A 17,799-nucleotide genomic window follows, 5' to 3' on the forward strand; every position below is an offset into this window, starting at 1 on the left:
ATAAAATCCGACTTCAACATATGACGGAAGGTGAATCTTCAACATGGTTTAAACAAGTTGAGTCTAATATCAGTTATCTGTTTGGTAGGAGATAATGAAATAAAAGCAAGGGTTAAGTTTGCTTGATGCCTGGGTATCCCCGGCCACCCCCTTTTTTTTCTCTTAGTAGTGTAAATCTTCACGATTTTGCCTGAAAGTTTTTACCGAGTCCGTCAACTCTGAAACTTTTAGTCACCCCTATGATTTGCCACTGAATGAAAGTGGAATGGAATAGATGAGTGAGTGAAATGGATAAGAGAATAAAAGTTTTTATTGAGTCTGTCAACTCTGAAAACTTTTAGTCACCCCTATGTTTTAGTCTAAGCTTTGTCACTGAATAAAAGTGGAATGAAATATATGAGTGAGTGAAATGGATAAGAGAATAAAATGGGTCATTACATTTAATATGTCTTGTTTGATTCATCTATTAGACTGAAATGAATTATTACTTTATCTTGTTCGTTATCTAAAAAAAACTTGCAAGAATGAAATACCTGACAAAAATGCATACATCAAAATACAGAAAATTTACAAAATAAAATGGCAATGGCGACAGTAGGCAGCAAGTAACTTTATAAATGGGTCCCATTAGGGACACCCCAACGGGCTCAAACACCCCCTATACACAATGTATAGCCCCCGTTATGAGGGTGTTTGATATCCCTAGAAAACCCTTATAAATTAAAACTAAAATATGAAAACTACAGGCTAGCTATAAGATCTTTTATGGGTTCAATTTTGGTTACATTACTATATCAGAATTCGAATGAAAATAGGCATAACATCAATACAAATATAAAGTAATGAGTAAAACCGAGAACCATAAAACATTTAAAAACACATTTAATAACAAAATCACTTTCTTTTTACTAGTAGTTGGAAGTTGGAACTTTGATATGCATCTGTGAAAGAAAAAACGAAAAAAAAAATATATATTATAAGTTGGGCCCATAGGTTTAATGTAATACTTAAAAAGACAAAACAAATAAGAAAACATTGATTAGGCCTCTCATATTTACCTCTACAAAATCTAACACCAATCCAACCTTGAAATCCTTTTAACTTTTTTTCCTTAGTAATCCACAACATTTATACAAAGTGTACCATCCCAATTAAAACCCAACCAATTTCTCCTCTTTCAAAGGACAGGTTACCCAACATTGTACTAGATACAAAAACATTAAACACTTAAAAGTTTAGGATCCAAAGTTTGTATCATATCATTTCATCACCTTGCTAAAAATAATTAAAATTCATCGACCCATTTCTGTACAAAAGAAATTAAAGAAGCCAATGGAGCCTCTGACAACCACACTCTGCCCAAATCATAAAACACCCACTCAACTCATGTTCCCCAAAATACTCACTTCCAAGATTCACTCCCAAATTCAAAAAATATGAATCTATTCAATTTCCATTTCCATTTCCATTTCATTATCATTTTCACTCAACTCTTTTTTCATGCCTATTCCATCACACATTGGGAAGACATGTTGGGTTATGAAGGCCTTTGGGCCGGTTTTATTAGAAGGCCCGGTTTTGGCTCCTAATTATGTTTAACCCTAATCTTGTTTATTATATATATCCCATCATGTAATTGTAATCTTGGTTCTGAGCTAATAAGAAAACCTAGTTGCAGCCCGTGGACGTAGGTCCCCTCGCGGGGACCGAACCACCTTAAATTCTTGTGTCGTTTATATTTTCGTTTATGTGTGTTTATCGTTGTGCATGTGTGTGCTGTTTCGCTTCCGCGCGCCGCTTTGTTCCTAACAAGTGGTATCAGAGCTTTGGCTCGTTGTTTACACACGGTTTTGCACGGGTATCGATCGAAAAAAAAAGGTAGAAGAGGCTGGTTTGAGAAGGGCTGCTACAGTGCCGCCGCTACAGTGCCGCGGTGAACAGTATCCGGCATGAACAGTGTTTCCGGCCGTGAACAGTGATTCCGGCGGTGAACAGTATTGTCAGAGATCTTCGTTTTTCTGGTTAACAGGGCTGTTCGGGGCTGTTTTTCAGGGCTGTTTGGGACGGTTTTCCGGGTGATTTTGCAATTAGAATTCCTGTTTTGGACTTCTTGGAGTTGCAGGTTTCACTCGGGCGTTGCAGGTGAAGCACCGGGTCGGGTGTTTCGGGTTTTAGGGTTTTTCTTTGGAGGTTGCTCGGCTTCAGGGAACCGGGTTTTGTGAAGACCATTTAGGTTCGGGTTCAGATTTGTTTGCAAGAGATTAGTCTGAGGTAACTTTATATAGTTTATTTACAGTTAGTTGATTTATCGGTTATTGCAAGAGCAAATCGGTTTATTTGGCAGTGTTCTGTTGAACAATCGTCAAGTTTAGGCCCGTGCCCTTGTTGTGTCTGTTCACTGTTTTCGATTTGTTCTCGTTTGTTATTGTTATAACTGAAGACGAGGTGGTTATGATCGGAATGTTTGACGGTTTGGATTTTGGTTGATTTGTTTGTCATGTGAACTTGGATATAGTACTGGTGATGGATAAACTTGGAGAAAATGGAACCAGCGGGTGTGCTGGTGACGGCATAAGTGAAAAAAAAAAAATGAGGTTAGTGGCAAGTCATGTTAACTATTGCTCGTTTGGATGATCTTTCGGTTAGGGTTTGAGTTAACTGATCGTGTGTACGGTCATAGAACCCTTGGTACCGCTTGATTTCATGAAAGTTCTACTGTTATAGCTGTTTGCCTGTTAGCTGGTTCGAAACTGTGATTATTACTTCTTGTTCGTTTGGAATTGTGAAGTTATATCTTGTTTGGTGGTGATCAGTGGTACACCATTTGAGAGGTTCATAATCTCGTGTTGGGTAAAGTTATTTGCCGGGATAGTACGAGTGGGGTTCATCTCATGGAGTGTTGGTGTGGCATGGGTTGGGATAACAGGAACAGTGGGAGCTGGGCATAGTCGACTTGGTAGGTTGCGTAGAGGTGAGACATTTTAAGAGTCGATGTCGAAAGGTTTGGAATTCTGCTTTTGAGAATGTATCTGGGGTTGATGCATTGAGACTCAGTGAAGGCGGTGAAGACTCTTGGGTTCAAGATTCTAGTTTGCTTTATTTCTTGTTACTCACTTCAATGAAGCATTTGTTGAATCTTTTAGTTAAAGACTTTTGGAAGATACGGTCTCTGTATCGTCGGAAGAAGTGAACCAACTTCCGAGTTATAAGGTCTTGGCTCGCTGAATCGGGTAGAGCTAAGGGGTTTCAGTTTGCAGACATGAAGCCTGGAGCCACAGTGATGTTAGCTTGAGCGTATTCGGAGGTCTGAACATGTTCGGGGTTTTGGTAACAGTGGGAGCACGCGGTGTGTTCTAGGTTTGTTTCCAAAGGGACGTTGAGTTCGGAAGACTGGGAAATCCGAATGTGAAAATCTCTCCTGGTATAGTCTGCTGATTTTTGGAGAGTGATTATCCTCTGGAAGTCTTTGGAGCCGGTAGTGTGAGTAAGTGAGGGCCGGTTAAGATTGAGGATGAGCCATTGGCGGGTTTTGTCATGGCTGGGTCTGTGATGACCGGATTGGAGCTCTCGGGAGCTTCAATGGGCCTTTCAGGTAACTGATGGGAAGGGGCGCTGCAACTAGTGTGGATTGGTAGAAATCTTAGTTTGTTCCTAGAGAACTGGAGGCTTGGAGAACTTCTTTTGTTGAAGTTTTAGCTTGTTCTTGGAACTGGAGGCTTGGTTGATTTCTATTACTGAAGATTACTAGAGTTACTGGATGAATGAGATTGTTATATTTACTTGGATGGCAGGCTGGAATTTATCGCAAGGCCTTCAAGTGGGAGATTGTTGGGTTATGAAGGCCTTTGGGCCGGTTTTATTAGAAGGCCCGGTTTTGGCTCCTAATTATGTTTAACACTAATCTTGTTTATTATATATATCCCATCATGTAATTGTAATCTTGGTTCTGAGCTAATAAGAAAACCTAGTTGCAGCCCGTGGACGTAGGTCCCCTCGCGGGGACCGAACCACGTTAAATTCTTGTGTCGTTTATATTTTCGTTTATGTGTGTTTATCGTTGTGCATGTGTGTGCTGTTTCGCTTCCGCGCGCCGCTTTGTTCCTAACAAGACATACAATCCCTCAAACAATTCTGAAACAGTGTCGTTTCGGAATCAATCAGCCCGGGCTCCTGCCTATCCTCATGGGACTTCACATCCGACCCATGCGACTCCCTCTTCACCGATAAATTCACTAGTGGCATCCGATGCGACAAAACAATATCCAACATTGCCAGAATAACCGAAATCACACTCGACCAAGCCGGTTACACCGGTTCACTCAATTCCTGTTCATGGAACCTCCTATACCTCCAAACACTAGACTTAACAAACAACTACTTCACCGGCCCGATTCCCAACTCGTTCTCAAGACTAACTCGTTTGAGTCGACTCAGTGTGTCAACCAACTTGCTCACCGGGTCAATCCGGTCCATCGGGTCCTTACCTAACTCACTCCAAGAGCTTTTACTTGACAATAATAATCTCAGTGGGCCCATTCCACATACCCTTAACAAATTAAAAAACTTAAAAGACTCGAGCTTCAACAAAACCAACTCAGTGGCGAGTTACCCGAGTTGAGTCAACTCAGTACTCTAAACTTTCTTGACGTCAGCAATAATTTAATCTCCGGCAACATAATTTCATTTCCGGCCAACTTAATCGAACTGACGATGAGAAACAACTCATTACAAGGGAATATTCCGGGGAGTTTAGTAAAAGATTTCGTTTATCTTCAAGTACTAGACTTAAGCTACAACAGTCTCACCGGTTCAATCCAGCCGGAGCTTTTCACACACCCGTCATTACTGTTGGATTTTATGGTCGTTTCGGGTCAAGTCAACGCGACCGACCCGAATGTGACCCGGACTGAGTTACACCGGGGGTGACGAGATAAAGGTCTATTTAAATGTTAATTAGGCCCGACACAATTAATCAGATGTACATGTTTATGGACTAGGCTTTGTTTTGTTAATTGGGCTCAAGCCCAATTTGTTTAACTTGATTAAATCCTACTAATAATACTATATATAATATAAGATATTATTTTTTTGGTAGAACCTAAAACAACGCAAAAATCCTAGCCGCTACTGTTCATCCGGCGCCGATTTCCGGCCAACCGGTTTTCCGGCGAGCATTCTCCGGCCGCCGCTAACACCACACACCGTCGCCACTTGTCCTCCAGTAACCACAAGCACCACCGTAGTTCTATATATATCCCGGTATTGTTGAAAGCTTGAACCATGTTTTTCCGACGACCTATTCCGGCGAATCGTTTTTCCGGCGAACTCCATTTCCGGCCATTTGAGTATAGTTTGGTAGCTGCTATTACACGACGAGTTCGGTTGCTGTTTGTTCACCGTTGCTCCACCAAGGACCACCGCCGCAGCCACTATACCGCCGTACCTCCATCCCGCAGCCGCTGTTGCTTCGCCTCCGCCGGACCACCGCCGTTGCCGGATCTGTTGGATTGTGTCATCTAGCTCATCTCGTTATCCTTCGGTGTCTTTCCGGTTTCGATAACCGAGGTATATCGACATACCCATCTATGGTTGATTTTACTTATGTTTAACCGGGCTCGTATATTGTTGTAATCGGATCTGGGTTCGGGTTTCGGTTTACAGTTCGTTTAAATCTTTAACTTTCCGCTGCGTTTTTATAACTCGTTCATATCTTTGCTTATTAATATGGATTAATAACTATTGAAACGATATATTAACTAAAACGGGTTTAAAAAGTTTATCCGTTTTCGTCTCGAACCACCGTTGAAACCCAACAGTGATATCAGAGCCGCGGTTACAACGTACGAGTTGATCCCGGTTCGTTAAAACCGGATCTACATCTTAAACTTTAAATCGTTTAAAGTTTATAGATCTAGATTTAATTTCGGGTGATTTTGAGTTGGTCAAAGTTTTGTTTTTTTTATTTGACCAAGTCAAACGACCCGAAATTCGTTTAATTTGAATATGTAAATCCGGCCCTGACCTATGTGTTTGTTTGGTTGTGTTTGTTGATTGAGCTTGATTTGGCCATATGGTTGGTTCAAAAGTTGTAAAAAGGTTATTATTTAATTTTCGGTTTTCTTTGGCCATAAAGATGGTTGAAATTTGTAATAGGACATATTATGTTAGTTTATAAATTTGTAATTAAGAATACGCGAAGATAACCGATGACGAGCTTGAGGACCTTTTGGAGTTAGTGGGAGTTCGGACAAGACGACGGGATGCACGGAGAAGTCCATCCTTGTGGTTGTGTGTGTTGTGAACCCCTTGACCCGATCGGTCTCCCTTACTGGCTCTAGCGAGACCGATCAACTTTTGGCCATAAGGATTTACATATTTTTGTTATTTGCTATTTGTGGTTGTTTGGTTTGTTTATAATAAGATTATAATATCACCAACCTAATACCAAATAAATTTGAAAATAAAAATTTTATTAATCAATTATGTTTTGCAAATTAAAAACGTTTTGATTTCCAAAACTAATAAGTTATTTTCTGTTAACTGAAAATTGGTTCGTTATATCGCGACAAACTTAGTTTTTAATAGGTTATCTAAAATTAAGTGTCCTGAGAGATGAAATGGTTCATCTATTCGTCCCGATAATAAATACAGTAAAATTTGACTTTTACTCTATTTGGTAATTTTAAAATTTATCCCAATTTAAAACCAATAGTTTATGCCAATCCTACTACAAGTCACACTTGAGGCATACTGCGAAATTTCGAGTGTTTGGAGCTACAACACCGCACTTGTTTTCTAGCCTATCCCATCAAGGTGAAAGCGTTTCGTTGACACATCCGGCCCTTTCACACGTCACGGTACTAGGACAACTATTACTTTACTCTCTTGTTACGTGCTAAAGCTGTCTGGAGACTTAAAGTTGGCAAAGATGAGGCTAAACGTATCTATACAGACAATCGTTGTCTCTATAGGCCTCATAACCGAGAGTTGTGCTCTATTCACAATTGGCAATCGTTGTCAGTCTGCCTAAACACTTATTAATGTTGTGTGCTACAGCTGCCTTAAATAACTGGAAGCCGGATTCTCATACTCCTAATTAATTAATGTTATTGGGTCATTAATAATAGGACTACAACGTCGAAAATACTAATTAAATTTACTTTTGCTTAATTAATTAGATGTCGTCAAACGAATACTCACCCTACGCCCTTAAGACTATCCTTGAGAAGGATAAACTGAACGGTACCAACTTCATCGAATGACACCGCAACTTGAGACTTGTTCTGACCATGGCAAAGCGCCTGTATGTTCTCGATGGACCAGTTCCAACCGAGCCTGAAAACAACACAGCCGCTGCACGAAAATTTCTTGACAAGCATAAGGATGACTCGGTTGAGGTCTCCTGTATTATGCTAGCCATCATGACTTCTGATCTTGCTAAAGGCTTGGAAGACTTTGGTGCCTACGAGATGCTTGAGCAACTCAAGGCATGTTCCAGAAACAAGCCCGTCAAGAACGTTTCGACACCATGAAACAACTCATCAGTTGCAAGATGGCAGAGGGGTCTCCCATCAGTGCTCATGTTCTTAAGATGAAGGGGCACGTCGATCAGCTCAAGAAACTTGATTATCCCATGCCCGATGAGATGGCATCGGATTTCATTCTCAACTCTTTCCCCAACTCATACGACCAGTTCGTAATGAATTTCAACATGAATGGTTGGGTGAAGACAGTGCCGGAGCTTCATAACATGCTCAAGACGGCTGAGATGAACATTCATTCTAGGACCAATCAAGTTCTGATGATTCGATCTGCTGGTGTCAAAAAGCCAAAACCAAAGAATCGGGGGTTTAAGGGAAAACGCAAGAAGAAAGTTCCTGTTGCTGCCAATGTTGCCACCAACACTAACAAGGTAGTTGCAAAGAAAAAGCCGCCGCCCTTTGAGGAGCGCAAGTGCTACAAATGCAACCAAATGGGGCACTGGATGAGAAACTGCCCCGAGTACCTTGCTGAGATCAAGAAAAAGAGAGCCAATGGTGAAGGCTCTTCTGGAGGTATTTCCATATACGTTATTGAACTTTTCACTGTCTCTAGCAACACATGGGTATTTGATACCGGATGTGGTTACCACATCGTTAATGTCTTGCAGGAGCCTGAGAAGTGAAGGCAACTGAATAAAGGCAGCATGGAACTCATTGTTGGAGATGGGAAGAGAGTACCGGTTCTGGCAACTGGAGTATTTCATTTTACTTGTCCATCTGGCCTAGTTTTTCCTTTAAATAATTGTTTGTATGCTCCTGGCTTGACCAGAAACATCATTTCAGTTTCGTTGTTATTTGAACAAGGATTTAAGTATGTTCTTAATGGCATGGCTATTTCTGCTTACTTAAATGATATCTTTTATTTTGAGGCTAAACCTCGAAATTGTATTTATGAGATTGATGTTCAACCTGACAATAACGTATATCATCTTTCAAAACGTATCAAGACTAGCGTCAATGATACTTTTCTATGGCATTGCCGACCTGGCCACATAAGCAAGGCAAGAGTTAAAAGACTCCAATCCGAAGGGATTCTTGAATCCACAAGACCGGACTCTTTCAACAATTGTGAGTCTTGCTTAGCTGGTAAACTCGCCAACGACTCCTTCACTAATAAAAGTGAACGAGCAAGTTATCTGTTAGGACTCATACATACTGATGTATGTGGACCTTTCAGAACCATGACTAGAAACCATGAAAGATACTTCGTTTCTTTTATCGACGATTATAGTCGATACGCTTATGTGTATCTTATGAAACACAAGCACGAAACTTTTGAAAAGTTCAAAGAGTTTCAAAGTGAAGTGGAAAAACAACTTGATAAAACCATTAAGATACTTCGATCAGATCGAGGTGGAGAGTATCTCAGCACATAGTTCATCACTCATCTAAAAGAGCATGGAATTGTTTCACAGCTCACTCCACCTGGCACACCCCAACTTAATGGCGTGAGCGAGAGGAGAAATCGAACTTTGCTAAACATGGTTCGATCAATGATGTGTAGATAGACAAAACTCCATATGAGACATGGCATAAGGGAAAGAAACCTAAATTGTCTTATCTTAGAGTATGGGGATGTGATGCTTACATCACAAGTGAGTCTGATGACAAACTTGATCCCCGCGGCGAAAAAGTTATTTTCGTCGGATACTATTACAAGAGCGGTTATTACTTATTTTATCCTGATACAAATACGATTTCTGTCAGAAGGAAATGCTACTTCCTTGAAGAAGAATTTCTTAGTCAAGGAACTAGAAGTAACATTGTCGATCTTGAAGAAATTCAAGAACCACAACTAACTGCTGAGGAGGTTGGAGCATCTGATCAACAAGTTATTGTTGCTGACACATCAGACGTGAACACAAGCGTTCGCAGAAGTAGTAGGACTCCCGTACCAAATTCTAGATACTTATGTCATCTAGATGGTCCTGAAGTCTTATTAGTAGCCGAGTCTGGGGACGAGCCTACTAACTACAAATCTGCAATCTTGGATCCGGAATCCAAGAAATGGCAAGATGCCATGAACGTAGAGATGCAATCCATGCATGATAACCAAGTTTGGAACTTGGTTGAGCTACCCCCCGATAGTCGGGCAGTAGAGAGCAAGTGGATTTTCAAGAGAAAAACCGACATGCATGGAAATGTGCAAACCTATAAGGCACGGCTAGTCGCGAAAGGTTTTACTCAAACTCAAGATGTTGACTATGGTGAAACCTTTTCGCCCGTTGCTATGACTAAGTCAATTAGGATATTGCTTGCCATTGCTGCATACTATGACTATGCGACATGGCAAATGGATGTTAAAACCGTTTTCCTTAATGGACATCTTTCTGAAGATGTCTATATGGTTCAGCCTGAAGGTTTTGTCGATCCGAAATATCCTAATAGGGTTTGCAAATTGAACAAGTCCATTTATGGACTTAAGCAGGCATCTTGAAGCTGGAATCTTCACTTTGATGAAAAAATCCAAGAGTTTGGTTTTGTCAAAAATGAAGATGAACCTTGTGTTTACAGAAAGGCTAGTGGGAGCACTATATCATTCCTCATCTTGTATGTGGACGATATACTGATCATTGGAAACAACATTCCCATGCTTAAGGAAGTTAAGAAATGGTTGGAATCTTGTTTTGCAATGAAAGATCTTGGAGAAGCCGCATATATTCTGGGAATAAAGATCTATAGAGATAGATCTAAGCGGATTCTAGGGCTTAGTCAAAGTACTTACATAGACAAAGTGATGACACGCTTCTCAATGGAAAACTCCAAGAAAGGAGCTGTTCTAATGACTAAAGGAACCGTGTTGAGCAAATCGCAATATCCGGAAACAGACATTGAATCTAAACGTATGCAAGAAATTCCATATGCTTCTGCGGTTGGCTCTATCATGTATGTTATGTTGTGCACTAGACCTGACGTCTCGTATGCCTTGAGCATGACTAGTCGTTTTCAACAGAGTCCTGGCATTGCCCATTGGACTGCTGTGAAGAACATTTCTAAGGTACTTGAATAGGACCAAAGACATGTTCTTGGTGTTTGGGGGAGTAGAAAAGGAGCTCACTGTAAAGTGTTACACTGATGCTAGCTTCCAGACTGACCAAGATGATTCTCGCTCACAGTCGGGTTTCGTTTTCACTCTCAATGGAGGAGCTATTTATTGGAAGAGCTCCAAGCAGAGTGTTGTGGCAGATTCTACCACCGAATCTGAATATATAGCTGCATAAGATGCTGCTAAGGAAGCTGCTTGGATGAAGAAGTTCATCTCCGATCTCTATGTGGTTCCGAGTATTCACCAATCGAGATATTCTGTGATAACACAGGTGCTATTGCTCAAGCCAAAGAGCCAAGGTCTCATCACAGAACCAAGCACATTCTAAGGAAGTTCCATCTTATTCGGGAAATATTGGAACAAGGTGATATCGTGATAAGCAAAGTAGTCACAGATCAAAATCTAGCTGACCCGTTCACTAAGTCGATGACTCAGGACAAGCATGATCAGCATAGAGATGCTATCGGGCTTAGACTTGCTAGTGATTTATTTTGATTTAGTATTTGGATGTATGAACGTTTAATCAGTTGTACTTTCCTGTTCACTTTTGATTTAATGGTTAAATGCAAACGTTGAATAATACAACTGTGTTCATTTTAATACGTTTAATCCGTGAATATTGTATTCTAAATTATCCATAGTCGGTCAGACTCGTGGGAGCGATTCTGAATTAAAACTATTCTGACTTTGGACTCAAGCAGTTGACTTCCAAACTCACAGACCTCATTATGAATGACGTCGGATGTAACTCGCATCAAATCATCTTCATGGATCTTGATCATAAGATGTTTTGATAATGGTATGCTCATTTAGTATCCTTAGACCTTTGATACATATTAGAACTTTCGTTTACCGAGGGATATTCTTTGATCATGTCAACCGCTGTTGCGTAACTGCCAGCCATAAAGGCATTAGTTGGGAATGTTCTGGAGTTCAATGGGAGTTGTATGTAGTCAAGATGGGATTCTGTACTCTTACATTAAAATGTAACAGTTAGACATATTGGCGCCCTCATTGATTCAAACTGGTAAAGTGTGAGGCCTCACCCAAACTAACTGTGTGTTTGATTGGACCACTTTGACTCTATATCGAGAATTACAATAATTGAACGCCATATGAGATTGATTTGATCCATGTCTCATTGTTCAATTAATGTCTTATACAAAAAGGATAGATGACAACGATTACTATAAATTCATTATCTTGCAATAAGGTATTCCAAGATACTTTGGTTATGGATTTAAAATGTCATATTCGGTTGGGGATAACTATGTGTAGCTAGAACGCCTCTGGCTGTCAGCGTTGTGATACTTGACCCAAATGCGTCCAAGTGGGAGACTGTTGGATTTTATGGTCGTTTCAGGTCAAGTCAACGCGACCGACCCGAATGTGACCCGGACTGAGTTACACCGGGGGGTGACGAGATAAAGGCCTATTTAAATGTTAATTAGGCCCGACACAATTAATTAGATGGACAGGTTTATGGACTAGGCTTTGTTTGTTAATTGGGCTCAAGCCCAATTGGTTTAACTTGATTAAATCCTACTAATAATACTATATATAATATAAGATATTATTTTTTTGGTAGAACCTAAAACAACACAAAACCCTAGCCGCTACTGTTCATCCGGCCGATTTCCGGCCAACCGGTTTTCCGGCGAGCATTCTCCGGCCGCCGCTAACACCACACACCCGCCGCCACTTGTCCTCCAGTAACCACAATCACCACCGTAGTTCTATATAGATCCCGGTATTGTTGAAAGCTTGAACCACGTTTTTCCGGCGACCTATTCCGGCGAATCGTTTTTCCGGCGAACTCCATTTCCGGCCATTTGAGTATAGTTTGGTAGCTGTTGTTACACGACGAGTTCAGTTGCTGTTTGTTCACCGTTGCTCCACCAAGGACCACCGCCGCAGCCACTATACCGCCAGACCTCCATCCCGCAGCCGCTGTTGCTTCGCCGGACCGCCGTCGTCGCTCCGCCGGACCACCGCCGCTGCCGGATCTTTTGGATTGTGTCATCTAGCTCATCTCGTTATCCTTCGGTGTCTTCCCGGTTTCGATAACCGAGGTATATCGACATACCCATCTATGGTTGATTTTACTTATGTTTAATCGAGCTCGTATATTGTTGTAATCGGATCCGGGTTCGGGTTTCGGTTTACGGTTCGTTTAAATCTTTAACTTTCCGCTGCGTTTTTATAACTCGTTTATATCTTTGTTTATTAATATGGATTAATAACTATTGAAACGATATATTAACTAAAACGGGTTTAAAAAGTTTATCCGTTTTCGTCTCGAACCACCGTTGAAACCCAACAATTACAACAATTAACCTTATCACACAACCAGCTCCAACGGGTTCAAATTCCGACGAATAATAATATTAACAACAACGAGCTAATAGCAGTTAATTTAAGTAACAATAATATTAATGGGCTTTTACCCGGGTTCATGGGTTGGATGCCGAAGCTATCGGCTTTAAGTTTGGAGAATAATAAGTTTTCCGGCTTGATTCCGATACAGTATGCGATGAAGGCGGTGACGGAGGGTGAGTTAGGTGTGGGCCCGTTTGAGAGGTTGTTGTTGGGTGGAAATTATTTGTTCGGGTTGATACCGGGTCCGTTGTTGCGGTTGAAGTCTGGGTCAGGTGTGACGATCTGGTTAGGGGATAATTGTTTATATGAGTGTCCAGAGAGTTTTTACTTTTGTGGGAGCGGGGTGCAGAAAAGTTTGATGGAGTGTAAGACTTTTAGTTTTACTCCGGTTATTCCGTGAGGTTAATTTTTGTAGGGTGGTAAAATTTGATGTTTGTGTTGTGTGTAATTCGAATTTATATTATTTTTTATAATATATCTATTTTAGTGTGAAACTATATATGTAAAGTTAAGTCGGTTGTCTGTAAAAAGTAACTAAGTTTGGGCCAAACATTCACAAGTGGCAAGTTTTGGGGTTAACGAGGAGAGTACGTAAATTATAGGGTGAGTTTTTGAGTGGTTGTGAGTGTAAATTATAGGGTGGAGAGAAAAATGTAGTGATTTTTTGTAAATTTGGGGAAACATTTGAGGAATATTGTTTGCCCCTATTTATTTTTTAATATTTGTTGGATTGGTTGTGAGTAGAGAAGAGAGAAAATTGTAATGATAAAGGTATAAAAAATATTATTTAATTGAACAGGAGAGAGAAAAGTAGTGTTTTTTAGTGTAATTATAGAGATAAGGATGAAGAATAGAATGAGAATGCTCTAACTTAATGTTTTATTAATCTTGGCCGGGTGGTAAAACTTTTGTCTTTGAGGGTGAAGACCAGGGTTTAAAATTGACATTTGGGTTGATCTTCTATTGAAGTAGTTTAGGAGTGGAAGTAGGTTAGATAGATTGATTAATGTTGTAACTAAATTTCATTTCAGCCTTGACTATGTGATAAAGACCTGAACCCATCTCAGCCCGAAACTCAGTCCGTTAAAACTGTTCAGAACCGAAACCCATTGCTACTTGATACTCCTTCCAACCCCTTTCAATTGAACGTTCAAACATTTTTTTGAACTTTCCTTTTGAAAATGAAGAATTCTTAAATTCCAATGAATATGAGTTTTCATTGAAATTACTTCAACTTCCAATTCTTTCTACATACGAACGAGCATGCCATATCATGATATTTAATTCTTAATTTCTTCATATTCCTACAAATTTCATGAACCGAACGTGCTCCTAAGGTCTAAAAATAAGGATTGTTGTTTCCTACAACCTATTGTTGAGCATGAAACAATGCATTTTTCTTTAATTTTTTTAAAAGAATGTATGAAAAGTATATTCCAGAAAATTATAAATCAAAAAGTTATATACTATTTTTTTTAGAACTAATTGTTTGTAAACGGGGCCACAACTAAAAATGTAGTGCCCGAAACCTTGTAAAATTATATGTGGTTTAAGGAAAATTATAAGTTTATAATATTGTCCCTTTAGAAAAAATAGAAATCCATAAAATGTCCATCAAAACTGGAGCTTCTCTGTAAGCACTTGGTAATTTTGACCCAAACTCTTTCAAATGAGTTAATTTGAGTTGTTTTAAAAGTTAAATGAGTTGGTTTGAGTAAAAAGTTTTAAATAAATGGGTCAAAATGAATCATTTGAAATTCCATCCTTTTATTTTCGAGTCAAAATGGGTCGACAAGTTCAAAGAAATGGGTCGATGTGGGTTAGTGTCCTAAGGAAATGTGACAGGTTTCGGATCGGAACGGGTTTTCGTACAAGACAGGTTTCGGCACGAAACGGGTTTCAGATCGGAACGGGTTCGGTTCAGGTTTCAAGTCAACACGAGTTTTCACCGGTGACGTGTTGGGTTTTGGTTTCTTTCTGGTCGATTCTGGACTCTTTTTTGTTCGTTTTTTCAGCTTTGTTTTTGTTCGGTTTGAATTCTTTTAGTTTCGTTTTGATTGATTTTTTCGATTTCGATTGATGTGGTCCGGTTTTGGCTTTTTGTTTCTTTGTTTCATTTTCGTCGATTCTTTCGGTTTCGGTTCTATTCTAGATGGTTTTTTTATGGAACGAGGACACCGTATGAATCATTTTAGTGCTTTTACTTTTTTTTGTTTATGATTTATATTGAGTTATAATTTTTTTTTATTATTTTTGAATATTTTTTTGAGGGTTTTTAATCTTAATTGAAAACCCCTCAAAATAAATTCAAAAAATATAATTAAAAAAATCATAACTTAAAATATAAGTAAAAAACGAAAAATCTAAAAAAAACTAAAATGTTTCCGCCGTTATTCTCGTTCACAAAAAAAAAAAAAAAAAAACCTCGAAACCCGGTTTGACTCTAACCTATTTTTACCCAAACCAAAACAACCCTTTTTTTAATTGACTCGTTTTGACCCAAACTCATTTTGACTCATACTTGTTTTGACCCATGACTCATTTCAACCCATGACTAACCCATTTGCCACCTCTATAGATGTATGTGATCATGAGTCAATTCATAATAATTATCTACATGGTTCTATCAGAGAAGATGGATCATGCAAACTTAATGAAATTATTGTTTTTACTAACGGTTAATCTGATGACTTTTTATGACACGAGTATTGAACAACAAGATGATAGTCATACGCATAATGTTGATTCAGATGATTCTAATGCTCTTACAGAAGTTGAATATGCAAGTCTTTTGAGCTTCTCGAGTAAGAATTACATCAACTGCGTTTTTAATACATATGACACGATTGATAATATACCTGAAGACACGATTGATCAGCGAGATATTAGTCATTTTGAAGATGATGTGAAGTCGACGTGTTTCTCACACATAGTCTCCATTCTCGTGTAAGATTTGCGAATTTTGAGAATGTGGCCAAATTTTGAGAATGTGGCGGCTGATCATCTTTCCGTATCTTTTCCGCATTGGTGCTGATCAGCTTATTAGAAGATGTGTAGATGTCAAGGAAGGATGGCAAATTTTGAGCCATTGTCGTGTGGGACCGACTGGAGGTCACCACGGTGTGAGTTCTACGGCAAAGAAAGTCTTTGATTCTGGTTTTTACTGGCCGTCTATCTTTAAGGATGCTCACCTGTTCGTTAAGAGTTGCGATCGTTGCCAGCGTGTCGGCAACATTTCTTCGCGAAACGAAATGCCCCAGAATGCCATTCAAGTTTGTGAGGTTTTTGATATATGGGGTATTGATTTCATGGGACCGTTTCCATCTTCGCGTGTAAACAAATACACACTCGTGGCCGTCGATTACGTGTCTAAGTGGGTTGAGGCCAAAGCTCTACCCACCAATGATGCCCGAGTGGTAGTCCGTTTTCTGAAAAATCTATTTGCTCGTTTTGGAGTCCCGAAAGCCTTGATCAGTGATCGAGGTACTCACTTCTGCAACTCGCAGATGGAAAAGGCGTTGAAGTGTTATGGGGTCACCCATCGGCTTGCGACCGCCTACCACCCACAGACTAGTGGGCAAGTAGAAGTGAGTAATCGGGGAATCAAACGTATTCTCGAGAAAACAGTTGGTTCAAATCGTCGGGATTGGTCCGACAAATTAGATGACGCTCTATGGGCCTTCCGTACAGCCTACAAGACTCCGACTGGTTCCACACCATTTCGAATGATTTATGGGAAGGCCTGTCATCTTCCTGTTGAATTGGAACACCGTGCTTCATGGGCCCTTCAAAGGGTTAATCTGGATTTACCCGCCGCAGATGGTAATCGTTTCCATCAATTACATGAATTAGAGGAGCTCCGGGATCACGCATATGCACAATCATTTCGGTATAAGGAGCATACGAAGGAACTGCATGACAGGAAATTGAAGGGTACTAAGCAGTTCAAGTGTGGGGATAAGGTTTTACTGTATAATTCACGGTTGAGGTTATTCCCGGGAAAGTTGAAATCCCGATGGTCGGGACCGTTCACGGTCACTGAGGTTTTCCCGTATGGCACGATTGAGATACAAGACCGAAGCGGGAAGTTTAAGGTGAACGGCTATAGATTGAAGTACTACATTGGAGAGCCGATAACTGATCAGACAGTCGAGGTGTTCTACCTTGACTCATTCACCGAGGAATAGTCGTGATGGATGCATCACTCGTGAGACAGCCCGAGTTGTAGAGTTTTTATTATGATTCCCTTATTATCTATTTTTATTTATATTTATAAAAACATAAAAATACAAAAAAATAAATATTTAATAAAAATAAAAAAAAAATTAAAAAATACAAAAACACAAAAATATGTTTATCTCTTATGTTTTTGTTTTCTGTTTCGTACGCCGTTACATGCGAGCGAGTTTGATTTGTTACAGGTATTATTATGCGCATGGTAGCTCTGATGGCGTTTTGGAACTGGTTCACCCGAGGTTGCGGCCGCGAATGAAATGCTATACGGTCGTTCGTTTGAGTCATACACAGCTGATGAAGAATTTGCATCTAAACCAGGGGAGTAACCCGTTTTCTATTTTAATTTCTGTTCTTTCAAGTTTTAATTTTATGCTTTACGTTTTATTTTTATTTTATTTCTTTTCCTTGTTCTCATCGAGGACGATTTCGTTCTAAGTGTGGGGATGGGAATTTATTTTACTTAGTTGTAGAAAAATAATAATAATAATAATAATGAAAAAAAAAATTAAAAAAAAATTCTTAAAAAAATAAAAAGTTTTCACTTGTTTTTCGTTTTCGTACGTTGTTTTTAAATGAAAAGAAAAAAAAAAAGAAAAG

General features: G+C 39.6%; 1 pseudogene; it reads left to right on the forward strand.

The window, feature by feature from the left end:
- Positions 1-3,534: 3,534 nt before the first annotated feature.
- Positions 3,535-13,533, forward strand: LOC143530533 (uncharacterized; annotated as a pseudogene).
- The last annotated feature ends 4,266 nt before the right edge of the window (positions 13,534-17,799 follow it).

The sequence above is a fragment of the Bidens hawaiensis genome, unplaced genomic scaffold (genome assembly GCF_021521415.1).
Source record: "Bidens hawaiensis isolate Kalapana, Puna unplaced genomic scaffold, B.hawaiensis_p1.1 tig00008947_1, whole genome shotgun sequence".
Taxonomy (NCBI): domain Eukaryota; kingdom Viridiplantae; phylum Streptophyta; class Magnoliopsida; order Asterales; family Asteraceae; genus Bidens; species Bidens hawaiensis.